Raw genomic sequence first — 15,205 nt, forward strand, 5'->3', positions numbered from 1 at the left:
CAGATGAAGGTCACACAATAAACAAAAGTACTGAGACAGTTATCAGTATTATCATTAATGTATAACTCTGCAGTCTAGTCACTGCTCTCAGCCTGACCCCAGTTTCTTCAAAGATCAAGTTATTTTTTAATAAATGACTTGATTTCTACATTTTAATTTGCCTCTGATAAATTGCACACAGGCCACCGTGCACCACTGATCCTTGGGCAAAGACCATTCAGCTGCCGTGAAACCATTAATTATTTTTTAACACTTGAAAATGATCTTATTAGTTGTAAAAAATTACATTTTGGAAGTGCAACATTCACACTCTCTCCTGTGTCTGCACTTGATAACTTTGTCACCCTCACACGTACTATAAGAAATGTTTAATTTCCTCTAATGTAATCTGAAATAATTATCAGTTGAAGCTGACATTCGCACTGCAAAAAGGCTCCTTTTAACAAATTCAACGAAAGCACACACACACACACGCGCGCGCGCATGCACACACACAACTTAAAATACCTATCACTCACTGCAGCGTAATTAAAACACTGAAGATGAGATTGTTGGTTAAAAGGAAATGAGCAAGTCATTAAAAAATAGACAGTTGAAGAAGAGTCTTAAACTTTTAGTTGGTTTAACTTTAGACTGTTTTCTTCAGTTGGTTGGGCAATGGGTCGTTAACAGGAATGTCGGGGTAACATCATATTTTCTAATCAATATGTGGCCAACCAGCACGGGGCAGAGGATGAGCTATGGGACTGCATAAAAGGAAGGTATAAAATGAGTAATATTTCTAAATCGTGCTCTTGTGCTGGGGCTCTGGATTTAAAATTAGTCCCCTTTCAAGAGCTGTGACCAAGAAGCTGATCCTAAATGTATCTTGTTTATTTGTTTAGTGTGTAAACCTTTTACTTTACAGCTGACATACATATCAGTGCCAGTATGAGTGTAATAAGAATCTATTCTGCAACATAATATATTATTATGAGTATATTCATGGGGCTCCAGTTACAATGAACAGCAGCAGAAGCTACGACAGCTCACAGGAAAACTAACCGCCAAAGCCAAGTTCAAGAATCTTAAACCTAATAACAGACAGACTCAGGAGAACAAAGAGCGCACGATGTTTGAATTTTATTCAGAGCTAACTATGAGGCAATAAAGTGAAGAAAAAAACATGAAGAAGCTGTGTAATATTTGGACATTTAAGTCCTGGTACTGTAGCGACGTATGCTAGAGCTAACCTGTGAGACTTGTGAGGAGGTGAGGCATGTCATCAGAGGTAACTGAAAGTTAAGAGGAAAGAGACAGAAAGAGGGAGTTTTCGAAAGAGAGAGAGGTGAGGTAAATGGAAGGATTCGCGAGGTAGTTTGCAGTCAAAGAGTGTGAGAGAGAGACCGGGAGAGACAGCCAGAGTGCTCAGGGCTTTTTAATAGGAGGCAGATGCAACACATGTAATGAATCAGCTTCGGTTCGACGCTGCTTCCCTCTGATGTCTGAGCGCTGGCCCTGCCCTTGGAAAACTTCTGGGACGTTATCTCATGCCTGCATAGCACACAGTACCAGTAAATTTTGCAGGAAGTGTTATGTGTTAGATGAAGGTGGGGAAGGGGAGGTAGGAGTGCTGTGTGTATTGGCGCACTCATATGCATTTATCTGTGGTGTGTGTGTGTGTGCATGTGTGTAACTTTAGGTATTTGAAGAAGAAGATGAAGACTCGGGCAGCAGCTTAGAAAGGGCGCAGACCCTAAAAACAATTGTCTATGTATATGTGCGTACGTATATCGTATATGTGTGTATGTATATGTGTGTACGTATATGTGTGTACGTATATGCGCGTACGTATATGCGCGTACGTATATGCGCGTACGTATATGCGTGTGTGTGTATGTATATGTGCGTACGTATATGCGCGTACGTATATGTGCGTACGTATATGCGCGTACGTATATGTGCGTACGTATATGCGCGTACGTATATGCGCGTACGTATATGCGCGTACGTATATGCGCGTACGTATATGTGTGTATGTATATGTGTGTATGTATATGTGTGTACGTATATGTGTGTACGTATATGTGTGTACGTATATGTGTGTACGTATATGCGCGTATGTATATGCGCGTACGTATATGCGCGTACGTATATGCGCGTACGTATATGCGCGTACGTATATGCGCGTACGTATATGCGCGTACGTATATGCGCGTACGTATATGCGTGTATGTATATGTGTGTATGTATATGTGTGTACGTATATGTGTGTACGTATATGTGTGTATGTATATGTGTGTATGTATATGTGTGTATGTATATTGGCCATTTATGCTGTAAAACTGTGTAAAGCTTGTCTCTTAATGTCAGGTGAATTCAACACAGCCAATGAAGCAGCAGCAGTCTGGTTCTGCTATGAGTCTATAAGCACATTATATCAAGATGAAGATGTAATGTCTTCTAATACAGACCAACAAGCCCAACTTGCAGATAGATGAACTGAGGAATAGTTTACTGGGATACTAAATGGAGCAATGCAATCATGTAAGTTATTAGTTTCCATCATCCATCCATCTTCTTCCATTTATCCAATTCAGGGTCGCTGAGGGGTGATGGAGGGCTGGAGCCTATCCTAGCCGCCACAGTGCAAAATGGAAGGGTACACCCTGGAAAGGCTGTCGGTCTGTCGCAGGGCTAACACAGAGAAACAGACAACCATTCACACCTATGGACAATTTAGAATGACCAGTTATTCTAACCCCACTAACTGCATGTTTTTAGACTGTGAGAGGAAGCTGAAGTACCTGGAGAGAACCTCCTGCAGGGGGAGAACATGCAAACTCCCCACAGAAAGGCACCCGAAGATGGCGAATTCAAACCCAGGACCTTCTTGCGCTGAGGCATCAGTGCTAACTACCATGCCAATAGAAAGAAACTAATGACTTCAATGAAAAGTTAACCTATTATTAGGTTAGTTAGGTTAGTTATTATTAGTTTCTAATGAAAACGCAGAATTAAAATGTTCTTGACGTAAGTTTTGTTTAGGATTTCTTTTTTAAACAACAATTTAACAGCATAGTTTCACTATAAAAATGGATTCCACCTTATACTTAGTAACACTGTTTACATTCAGAAAATACCCTTTGTATAGTTCTCTGTTATGTTTGTGTATTCTTGCAAAAGCAAGCTGCTTAAGTTAACATAATTATGTTAATAAAAAAGCAGAAATCTTCTACTTTCTTGGAACCTCCTTTTGTGTAGATATCCTTTAGATCAGTGGTTCCCAAACTTTTTTCGCTGGGCCCCCCTTTGTTTTACAGAAAAATGTTCGCGCCCGCCCCCCTCACACGCACGCACTAGCACATCCTCCAACCACACACACCTATATTTTGCCCAATTGTGGCTTATTTCACACCTCAAACATTTAGTAAACAATTAAGCAAATACAAGTAATCTGCAGGTAGTAAGAAAATAAACTACTAACTCTTTTACGTCCGCACGTACACGGGTATTTTTGAAAGCGCAGCTGTTTCGTCCACACGTAAACGGCGTTTGGAATCACCGAAAACTGAGATTTTTTAAAACTCATTTTTTGCGTTTATGTGTGGACAAGGAATACAGAGTTCGTCATGCAACGTCAAAGGTATGTGCCTTTTTTCACGTCATGCTGTGTGCACGTTATTGTTTACATGAGAGGAATTGCAGAATGGCAGATAGTCAGATTAAAAGTATTTTGTCTCTATCTTCAGGTTTTACACACTTACATATAAACACGCCTATTTACAAAGGCAGAGGCGTCATGGTGTGATTATTTTACATGTAGTTGTTTTTTTTGCTGTGTAATAATATTCATCATTGCTATCAATACATTAAAAAAAAATGCCTCTCTGTGCAAAATGGGTTTAAAAACATAAACAGCTGTTGGATGCTGTTTGTCCGTGATTTAAACCGGGGGAACAAATCGTGGCAGGATCAGCCTGATGTTATTTGTATCCCGCTGTAACTTTACTGTATAAAGAGCTAATATCTCCAAAATGTCAGGAGTAGTTAGTCATTATAACAAGTGTTTGTGAACTAAAAATCAAGAATGTGGGATACTGTTTGTCCGTGATTTGAACAGCCCAACGCTGCTCCCGACGCAGGGAAAACCAATTCTGCAGGGAGACCTACCTCGGCACTTGTGTAGGTGAAGCCAAAGGGAAGATTTGCTTCACCATATTTTCTAGTCTTTGGCTTAGAATGAAGTTGGTTTGGAAACATATTCAGCGATGCTTCATCTCCCGCTTTGCGTTTGTGTGGGCGCCCCGTGCTAGCAGAGTCCAAACATTGTTGTTGTTTTTTTTCTCCCTTTTCATGCTGCGCCCCCCATGCAATGGCTCTGCGCCATTATCTGCTTTAGATAATCAATATGCAAATAAGACATAAAATGGTATTTTTTCATATATATATATATATATATATATATATATGAAGATCAATATCCCAAAATCACAGTAATAAATAAAAACAAACACATACTTGGCTCATTCCCCCTCCTAAAGTGCCCTTATAGCCAAGTCGTTTTTCCCAAGGAAAGGATCATCGTTCTCTTTGGATGTGCAGTAAATTGGTAGATTGGTAACGCATTACGGTGCCGTCACACAGGCATTTATCTACCTCTACATACAGGCCTGCATACGGAATGTTTTAAATCCTTATGAGCCCAGATGCAGAAAGCATGCAGCCTGTGTACCTGTCATGCAAAAATGTGAAGGATGGAGGGTCAAAAGACAGCGAGAAGACAGAGTCATTTATACGAGAAGGAAATTGGGTGGAGACCAATAGTAGATTAAAAAGTGGTAAAGAGAAGGGTAGAGGTTGGACCGAACTGTGGATTACTCCTCACAGAACTATAATGCACCTATGAAAAGAGTAAAAAAGTATTTCAGATATGAAAGACGTCAGGAACAGAGAGTGGAACAGAGAAGGGAAGAGCAGAACCTAAACTACGCTAGAGGCTTCCTCCCTGTCATTTCCGTGTTTGACTATGACATGTGTCTATTTGCTGTCAGTCCTATCATTCTTGCTTGGACCTGAAGACACAGGTCTTAAAAGGAGTTTGAAAGGAGGAGGAGGAGGAAAAGGGAGGAGGGGAAGCAGATAAGATGAGAGGATTCTAAAGCTTTGGGTTGGTATGGAAATCAGGTCTTGGAAAAGAAAAAAAGAAATGCTGAAAACCAGATGGGATCAGCCGTTGACATGACAGCATCGAGCCTTGAGAGCGCAGATCTACTGCTCGTGCAATTACATGGTCGCATTTGCATCTATATGATCCCTCAAAATGCTGACATGTGTGGGGATTTGAGCGTTGCTATCTGTGAGTGCCTGTGCACTGTGTGTTTCTTTTCTGTGCGTTTGTGTGCGTGAAAGCATATTTGCAACATTAGCTGAGCTGACAGGCGCAGCTTGTTGAGGCTGTAGTTGGCAGAAGAGGATCATGTCAATTGTGTTAATAGGGATAATAGTTATTTAATAAGTGTACAAAGGAGGATAACGGTGCATTGTAATTAGCTAGGCCACTACAGCAAAGCTGCCGCTTATATCCGTCCATGATTAGGAACATATGGAACAGTCCACAGGATTTGACTAAAGTTTAAATGTAAATCTTTGCTGCATAAAAGTGTTACACACTGATGTGGCTTAATTGAATACTTACCTGACCTCTTGTTGTTGTGGAATTGAGTGATTTCATTACCTGTCTGACTACATCATCCAATGTCATGCAGCTGAATTATTTTATGCAAAGTATGCTGCTCTTGTTGCTAAAGCTTTAAAATTGCAAGATTTGTTTTGCTTGAAAAAAAATTCCAAGCGAGAGCAAACAGAGCTAAGGCAAATATTTGGCAAATGCGGAGGCCTGTTTCCATGTGGTATAATTGTCTTGTATTTTGCAGTTTAATGTGGATGCCCTGGATGATTCATGCATGAGCTCGCAGTTGACCTGCAGACTTAAGATGCACAAACAAGATTAACATGTAGGAAGTTTCTGAAATGTTTTGATTCACACTCATTTTGGACACGAGACAACTGGTTTCAGTAGTACCCACATTTTCTTCAGTGCAGCACAGACTTAATACGACATCGTGCACATCAACACATATACTTACGAAACTCTCGAGTTACAGGATACATCTCCGCGTCTCCAAGAAAACACAATGCCAGCACTGTCTCTGTCATGTAAAGTGGCTTTGTTATTGCTCACTTGCTTTCATGGAACCCACTGATGTCAGTAACAGTCATTTAACACACAAACGCAATCTAGTTGTAAGAAACACAAAGTGTAAAAGCTTGCAAATGAATGTCAAGAGCTCACAGCATACGAACTACCAAGTGGGAGAAGAAGGAGCAGGGAGGTGAGCGGTGAATGAAGAAATGACAGGAGGATGTTGGGAGGCTTATTGTCTCGAGGAGCGGCCCATTCGACCTTGGCAGGGTGAGAAGTCAGGGGCTTCAGCCTCCCCGGGCACATAGCTGCCAGGGTAATTGTGCCGTGATCTTGACCTTGCATTGCTTAAATTTTGCCCTCCGTTCTCTCGATCCCTCCCTCTTTCTTTATCTCTCTCTTTCCCTTGTTGAAGCGGAAGAGAAGCTCGGATCTGCTCTCTGCTCTAATGATGTCAGTTCCCCCGAGGAGGCGCCTGTCTGCTGAATCTCAACAGCTAGCCTTCAAAGTCCCAGGCTGGACCAGGGGCTGGTGGGAGGGCCTGGAGGATGATGGAGGAGGATCAACTACACGCAGTAACCCCAACCAGAACAGCGGCATGACATTCTCCTGAAGACAGCAACAAAGGTCCTGATCCTCTTACCCTGCTAATGTTAATCAAGGCCCTCAACAGCTAAAACATAAGAACAGAGATTCACCATGCAAACAAAACAAGAGATTGTTCAAGGTCAGTGCACAAGTTTCATAATGTGAAGCACTGAACAGGTGCGAACTTCAAACTTGGTCTGAGAAGTCCCCTAGATTAAAGCTAACCTCTTTGGATTGCTCACCAGATTTTGAACAAGCCTCATCGTAATAAGACAAAAGGCGTTGTCACACATTAAACCTGAAAACCATCCTTTGGGTTAAAATTAGTTTTGACTCACTATCTGTTTTCATTTTCACATGCTGTTTCGTTAGATTTAGACACTAACTACAGGAACTAAAACTCCTTTCACGAGGTTTAACACGTTTAGGAAGCTCCATTTTATCAGCTCCACAGCACAAATAATACGTCTTCACCCCAAACTGCTAAATCTCTTCTGTTTATCAGTTTTTTGAATGGACAATAATGCATCTTCTAGGCTTTAAGTAGGTAAAATAGGTCCCCTAGCAGTCATCCCTATGGCAGTGAATTCAAATGACAAAAGCCACTCAGTGGATAATATAAACTCTTTACAATGACTAAAAGTGCAATGCATGCTGCATTTTTGCCCCTTAACCCTTTAAGACCTACCATAGAACCAAGTCCGCCAGAGCTTATATTATATTTTTACATGCTGTGGAGCCATTGTTGGGAGCATTTCAAGTTGCTATACATCAATACAACCATTACAGCCCAGATTTTAATAATATGTCTGCATTAAGTGCATAGTAATTACATAAATTGCAAAAAAGTGCAATAAACTACAAAAAAATTGAAAATCGTTTTTGTTTTTTAACATATATTTCTAGTTAGAGAAATTTAAGAGGCTTATCCCTCAAAACTGTAAATACAAAAAAGTTGCACAAAATAGTTTCCTACCACAGGAAATTTATTTTGAGTGTCTTCATAGTTTTATTTTTGAAATACACCAATTTTTATACACTGCAGGAAAAACAAAAATAAATATTATAATGCAAATTTGCAAAAAAGCAGCATATGCATCAAAATAAACTATTTCCAGCAGTGCAATATGAGTCCTAAGCATCCCAGAAACCACACAGAAAGTCAGAAAGTCAAACATAACTTTTAAAAACACCAGTATAGGCTCATGAGGCCCTGATGGTAAAAAAACTACATTTCTGCAAAATGACGTCACTTCCTGTTTCAGGCAGGTCATGGCGGACATGCGATAGTTCGCGCTGATGGACGTAGGAAGTGTTATGAACAGCTGATCGGATCAGCAAAGCGTGTTTCTGGAATATTATGTTTTTGTTGCTGCAAGTGCTTTTTATGCAGTTTTTGCAAAGCTATATGTGGAAGGAAACTGTGACCGAGGACAAGCTGATGGCATAGCATGCAAGTACAACTCCTCCGGTTTCATATGCAAAAAAAATTATTGCGCTAGCTCACGTGGTTGCAGAGCTACCGGGATTTAAAAATAGTTACGCAAAACAGAGCGTGCCCGCTCCGACCGGTTTTAAAGGGTTAAACCGTAAACAAATGCCTCTAGAAGCATATTCCATTATGAAAGCAGCCACGACAGTTCAGCTACTGTAATGTGTTTGGACTTTATCAGATAAAGATGCAGGAGATCAAATGATCTGCCTTAAATCTCACTTAACATAATCTGCTAACCAGCCAGGCCTACATATACAGGCTTTACGTCCATAATAAAGCAGCAGCGAGCGTAACCGGTGTGATTCTGCGTTGTGTCTGATAAAAAAGGTAAAAGAAAGAAAGACCTCCCAGTAAATAATTTGCCCGCTCCAGCTCCTACGACCAAATACAAACAGTGGGGAAGAGGGTTAGCTCAACCCACCACAACTTCCAAGCTAGCAAGGAGTATATATATATTCATGCTAGCATTTATGGCGCCTAAAACACATTTATGATACACACATACTACACACTTATGACATCTAACAAAAACAGGCTTAATAATGACAATAATTGAACTAGAATCGCAATCAGAAACATCAGGGTGGCTAAATATGAATTATATGTGTGTTTTACAGTGTTGGGAAAGAAATGACACCCACCTCTCCCACAGGGGAATTGTAGAAAAGGGGAGAGGCAAAAGGGGTACACTGTATTTATAGGATTGCACCAAAGAAGAAGAAGAAAAGAATGAGGAGGGGCTCTAACTGATAATGAACATAACTACAGGCTTGGAGGTCCTAAAAGTCAGGTATAAAAGGAACAGTTTGGGGGTTTAGAGCACATTTTGTGTAATTATAACAATGTGATTTATAACCCTGTTACACGAGACAGAGCAAAAAAGTGGGCTACAGTCATCAAAGTCTGCTTTACAATTACCTGTGCTCTGCTTTGACAACAATCACAAAAGAAACTTGGATCAGAAACTCCTAAATTCCTGTTTAAGACTTTGCTACAACATTGCCAAGTAAGAAGCTTAATAGCTGTATCAGACACACACAAATATTATTTTTCAAAGGATGGTGCCGATTGCTTATGAATGAGCATCAGCACATTCTCAACTTTGATGATGCAAACGCATTACACATATACTTACAGCTATATTCGATTTAACAATCCCAGTCCACGAGGGCCGGTGTCCCTGCAGGTTTTAGATCTCACCCTGGGTCAACACACCTGAATCACATGATTAGTTCATCACCAGGCCTCTGGAGAAGTTCAGGACATGCTGAGAAGGTAATTTATCCACTTAAATCAGCTGTGATGGATCAAGGACACATCTGAAACCTGCAGGGACACCGGCCCTCGAGGACTGGGATTGGGGACTCCTGATTTAGATGATCATAACCTTTCAGAAAAACCCAGGAATTGTTTTAAAGCTTAGAACCACTTTAGCATACAGTCTAGCAATTGAATTTCATCAAAGGGAGGGAGACCGTGGACCCAATCACATAAATCTATAAGGTAGCAGTAGTGTGAGGAAAACTACTCCCATAAGACCCCACTCCTTCTCCAGCTCCACCATTACCTGTCTGCGATTTCTATCACAGTGCTGTTCAGTGAATCTCTGCTAGAGCCATTGTCACAGAGATAGTAAAGCTGTCTGTCTACTTGACCTTCCAGGGATAGAAAGCTTTTTATCCTCTGCTTTTTTTCATTCTCTTTATCTTTTTGCATTGCAGCAGCTGCAAGGCCAAAGAGCATGTTCGCCTGGAATTTCAATACTAAGTGAAGTTGCTTTGAATGCAGCATCTTATGGCGATCAAAAAGCTCTAAGATTAATTTCTATGCCACCACATGGGCAAACAAATGCTAAGAGTTGAGTTTTTCTTCGCAATCACTATATGTGTATCTTCACTGTGGATTAATGATTGGATTATTACAGGTGTATATTTATCTACCAGGGTCAGTGCTTCATAAAAACCCCCAAAATGAAACAAGCACCGGCACACACACTTAAACAGATGTAATACAGTTTATAATGCTCTCCTTTGCAAAGCACTTGGTGACAAATAAAACAGCTGAGCAACATACTGAGCTACTTCTTTCGTGAGTTTGCCATCCTGCAGCTAAACTTCAACTCCACCAACAATAGTTCTTGTTCTCGATCCGGGTTTAGGAGACCAGCACATGAACCAGTCGTCCACCTTTCAAGTCTGAAAATAAGGTTTATAGAGCAGCTGAACCAGCTAAAGGTATAAAGAGTTAGGAGCGTCTATACTGAAGTTATGGAATATTAATTTATATAAGCTTGTACCTTATATTTACAAAATGGTTCATGAATACAACTATAGTTAGAGCAAACAGGAAACCAGTTTCAGTGCCTGTATTAGTCTTCTCTTAACCTCTTAACAGCAAATCTCTGCATTCACTCTCACAACCTGCCCAGGACTCGTAGTTTTGAGTGCTACATAGACATGCATGGCCAATCGATGTTGTGCAACATCTTGAACATCTTTCAGAGTCCTTAGTGGTGTATTCTTTGAGTCAAAGGAGCTTGCAAAGAAAAGCGTCTGGACTTCTTTAAGTTACTTGAAGACGTTTCACCTTCATCCGAGAAGCTTCTTCAGTTCTAAGGTCAAATGGTGGAGAGTCCCAGATATAAACCTGGTGGGAGTTTCCCCCCACAGAGGGACAAAAGGACCCCCCGATGATCCTCTAATCGCCTGAGCCAAGGTGTGGAACTGGGTGTGGGTCCCAATCAGCCAGAGTTTCGGGTGAGCTCATTGTGAAACCTGGCCCCACCTTATCATGTGATTTCCTGAGGTCAGATGGCCCAGGGTGTGAGTGGGCGTTAAGGCGTCTGGGAAGGGAACTCAAAACTGGATTATAGATGGCAGGGAGTTGGTGTCGTAAACCACCGCCTCTGTTCAAAGATGGTCGCTCACAGTGGACATAGATGCTTCTTTCACTCCTCTTTCAAACCATCTTTCAAAGCATCCTCGAAAGAGTGACCTTTGTCCTTAAGATGCAGATGGACAGCTGAGTCTTGTCCTGTGGAGGTGGCTCTTCTGTGTTGGGCCATGCGCTTGTGAAGTGGCTGTTTGGTCTCTCCAATGTAGAGGTCTGGGCATTCCTCGCTGCACTGTACAGCATACACCACATTGTTAAGTCTGTGTTTTGGCGTTTTGTCTTTCGGGTGAACCAGTTTTTGTCTGAGCGTGTTGCTGGGTCTGAAGTACACCGGGATGTCATGCTTGGAGAAAGCATGACATCCCGGAACATTCCTTGTATTCTTTGATGTTGTTTCTTGCATTTCATCTTTATGGAAACCAATACCCAACCAGATAACTTGAACATCTACTTTTCCCCCCTCATATAATATGTTGAATATAAAACATCAGGAGTAGTTCGTATAGATACTAGAGGTGGGAATCACCATACATACCACGATACGATATTATCACAATACTTAACCCACGATACGATATTATTGCAATTTTTAAAATATTTTGCGATATTCAGATTCTGTACATAAAGGTAAACTTTATCAATATTCATTTTATCTAATATCAAAGTCTCACACTCAGTCTTTCTCTCATTTCAGTTTTATTGTTGACAAACTGAACGGTTTGTATTACAGTCTAGTCCAACTTAACTGAACAACCATCTGGTACAATTATAGCTATTCTGAACTATGCAGTTTATGAAAACTATGCAGCCCCTTCAGCAACTGAAGAATTTGAAAGTAAATGAAAACAAAATATAATTTCACATTAAATAAAAAAGTTTTAAACTTAATTAAAATAAAACATGTCTTAAATTAAAATAAGTAAACTGTCATGTTTATTGCTGCCATAAAAACAAGTTAAACACATTTGGACAGTGAAGGAATGTCAGGATTCTTGCTCAGAAAAAGGATCAACATGCTCTGAAGTTCCAGACTGTTCCAGTCCAAGAAAAAATTGTAACAAAATATCGATTTCTGCTGTCCCTGTATCGATACATTATTAGCAAACAAAATATCACGATACTACATAGTATCAATTTTCCCCCCACCCCTAATAGATACGTTGACATGCTTTCAGGAGTGGAACAACTTCAGTGTTCAGCCTGGCTACAACCACTATCCTCTTCAAAGTAGCCGTCTACCGACTCCAGTGACTATTGGATAGTCAAAAATCAGATTCTCTACTTCTCCACATTTCTTGAAGTACGTGTGACTTTTATTTTCAAGCCCTTTATTTCGTGTTACAGAAAGGGTGAACTTAAACAAACTAAACGTCCACTACAGTTTGTATCAAGCAAAACAAACTGCTGATCCCTTTTTTACCCTTTGTCCCACTAATCTTTCTCCAAAGCCCCGAGTGAATATTACAAATTATTCCCTTGTGTAAACGGTCCTCATAAATGGAGCTGGGAGGTCAGGCCTTAGGGAGCTCACAAAGCAAACACAACATGGCACATTGCTCTACGTCTATATCCCCAGTGTGTTTTTACAGGGATGTGAATGTCTGCTCATCTGGGTTTGATCGATGCCACATCAAAGCCTACATAGTACTCATAACAACACTGAGAGGGGAAAAACTTTAAGAGAGCCTCCTTTTCTTGTTTCTGATGGTGATCAGAGGATATGGTAGCCAGGAGGAGTACACTGATACATTTAAACATGTCATTTCCTGTTCCTGTTCCTTCTGACTATCACTGTTGATATTATGATATCACCATGAATATTGGTATGCATTTGTGTTCAGGCTGGGACTCTTATCATCACACATGTGAAGTGTGGGCCAGATTTAACAAAGTGATGTGAATTACATTTCGCCATGGTACCCCAAACACACCATTCAGTGAAAACTCAAAAGCTTGGAAGTGGAAGCCAGGGCAAAATTAAGCTCGAGGTTCATCCAATATAATCTATAGGAGGAGTTTGTTAAAGTATCAGGGTACCAAATTTTGTACATGAGTCTTAAAGTACTTGTTCAATGATTTGGGGGTGGTATAGACTAATTTGAACTCTGTGCCTATAAAACACATTTTTTTCTACCATTTCTGAAACATGCAAAACGTCCGTTTTCAAGGATGTTTAGGCACTCAGAAGTGTTTATTTATTTTTAGAAATAATAATACTAATAAACAATAATATCAATACGCCCTACTTTCATTGCTTAGGCCCCAATTAATTTATGATTTATCTTAATCCAGCAGTCTTTTATGACCTTTGCCAACTGATGAATTTTGTATTCTTTTAGCATGCAGCATGTTTTCTACTGTTTATTTATTTAAGTCAAACACTGAAGAGGTGTAACTCTACAGTGTTTGCGCTGTTACTATTAGTGTTAAACTTATGTCGAGCCCTATGCCTAAGTGATCTACATCCCATTTTAAAGGACTATTTCTTCCATCATAATGAAGTTGGGCTCAGTAGGCTCCAAATCATTTTGCTGACAAACAACAAAGAGTCAGAAGTACATCTGCCTTGTTGGAGAAATAAACTATGCAAGTGGTGACGTTGTTGAACAAACACAGGAGCTGAACCAGAATGACTCAGAGATCAGCATCGGTTTACTTTCTTTTGTGCGCTGGACTGCTGCTGTGATACCAAACAGGTTACACACGGATATTATGTGACAGTTTTTATCGTAACCGTGTAAAAGGCTTTGACCTATTATCTGTAAGAACGCTTACCTCTGTCTGTGCCTCTATCTGACAGGCATCTGCTGCTGTGACCAGCATGACTCTCATGCCCATAAAAACAATAGGCTGAATAAATAAAATAGTCTAGTTTGATTTTGTCTGTGACCTGATTTGAGTGACCAAATACCAAGAAAATATGCCAATCCAGATAAGCACCAAAAATAATTGTTATCATGTGTCCACCTCCACAAAATCTTTTTTTATTGCACTTGTTTGGTTCCAAATTTTCAAACACTTTGACAGTTACAGATCAGGTGAACAGTGTTTGCGGGGCATAAATATATTAAGCTTCCGGTTCTCAATTTAATAATCTAATCCAATCTCTGCCCAGACTTTCTGGTGTAGCATGTGATGCGTGACATCATGCGGCTGGCCTATTAAGCTCCAAACATAACAGTAACAGCAGCGGTGCATTTCAAAGTGTTAAGAAAGGACATTCTGAATGCAAGCAGAGACCAGGAGGCTTTTCCAAGCTTAAAGGGGCTTCTGTAGGCTTACGTCTAACACCAAGAGCTGAGTGCTACCAATGGCAAGTCGATACTGATGATGAAAACCCTTCACAACGCAAAACATACTCAGAAGTAACGAGTACACAAACAGTCCAGATATGGAAAGAGCCACTGAGGGGATTTTCCTGCACCAGCATTTCTGCCGCACGGCGTGCTTTGTTACTTCATGACATGCTTGCTTTGTCTTACCAAAAACAGTTGCCAGTTATGATACGCTATCTCTTCATCACGTGCTATGCTTTTTGATGGTGGAGAGGCTTTGTGTTATCTTGACTGCTGCTCCATTTGCATTATGACTATAATTATGTGCATGTATCTGATAAGCGTTGTAATCAGCTTTATCTGTGTGACAGGCATTTTTTCCCGCTCTCTTGTGATTTACCACATTAAACGAGAAAAGCAACTCCTACCCAGCATGGTGGCAAAAACACATGCTTGGATTGTCACTTGTAGGAACAAAGAAACTGCAAATTATGAAGTTAAGAGCAGTAAAATTAATGGCGGTCTAACTGTACACCTACTACACTGTGTAAGTTTATAAAGGGCTGGTGCAGTGGAGGAAAGGGCTCAACTATTTTTGCATAAACCAAAGTTGGCACACAAGCACAGTTTGAAACAAAACCAAAACACCTGCTGATGTGGTTCTTTTAGTAATTCAATAGCAGATGTAAGTCATGGGGACTTTGCATCAGAATGAAAGGCAGGCTCCCCAGAGCGTCCAGTCTACTAAATAACATAAAACATTTTTGTGTT

General features: G+C 40.4%; 1 protein-coding gene and 2 long non-coding RNA genes across 10 annotated transcripts in view; 1 reads left to right on the forward strand and 2 right to left on the reverse strand.

Moving 5' to 3' along the window:
- fbrsl1 (fibrosin-like 1) overlaps positions 1-15,205 on the reverse strand; it is a 329,995-nt gene that overhangs the window by 188,167 nt on the left and 126,623 nt on the right. The gene's annotated exons all lie outside the window — the stretch shown is intronic.
- The window catches only part of LOC146507369 (uncharacterized), a 255,677-nt gene that overhangs the window by 89,037 nt on the left and 151,435 nt on the right, over positions 1-15,205 (forward strand). The gene's annotated exons all lie outside the window — the stretch shown is intronic.
- On the reverse strand, positions 149-3,250 carry LOC146507372 (uncharacterized). Its single transcript, XR_014877110.1, has 2 exons — positions 2,648-3,250; positions 149-2,609 (listed from the first exon to the last, which is right to left on the reverse strand). It is a non-coding gene; the product is annotated as an uncharacterized LOC146507372 (long non-coding RNA).

Source organism: Neolamprologus multifasciatus, chromosome 12, assembly GCF_963576455.1.
Source record: "Neolamprologus multifasciatus chromosome 12, fNeoMul1.2, whole genome shotgun sequence".
NCBI classification, from domain to species: Eukaryota; Metazoa; Chordata; class Actinopteri; order Cichliformes; family Cichlidae; genus Neolamprologus; species Neolamprologus multifasciatus.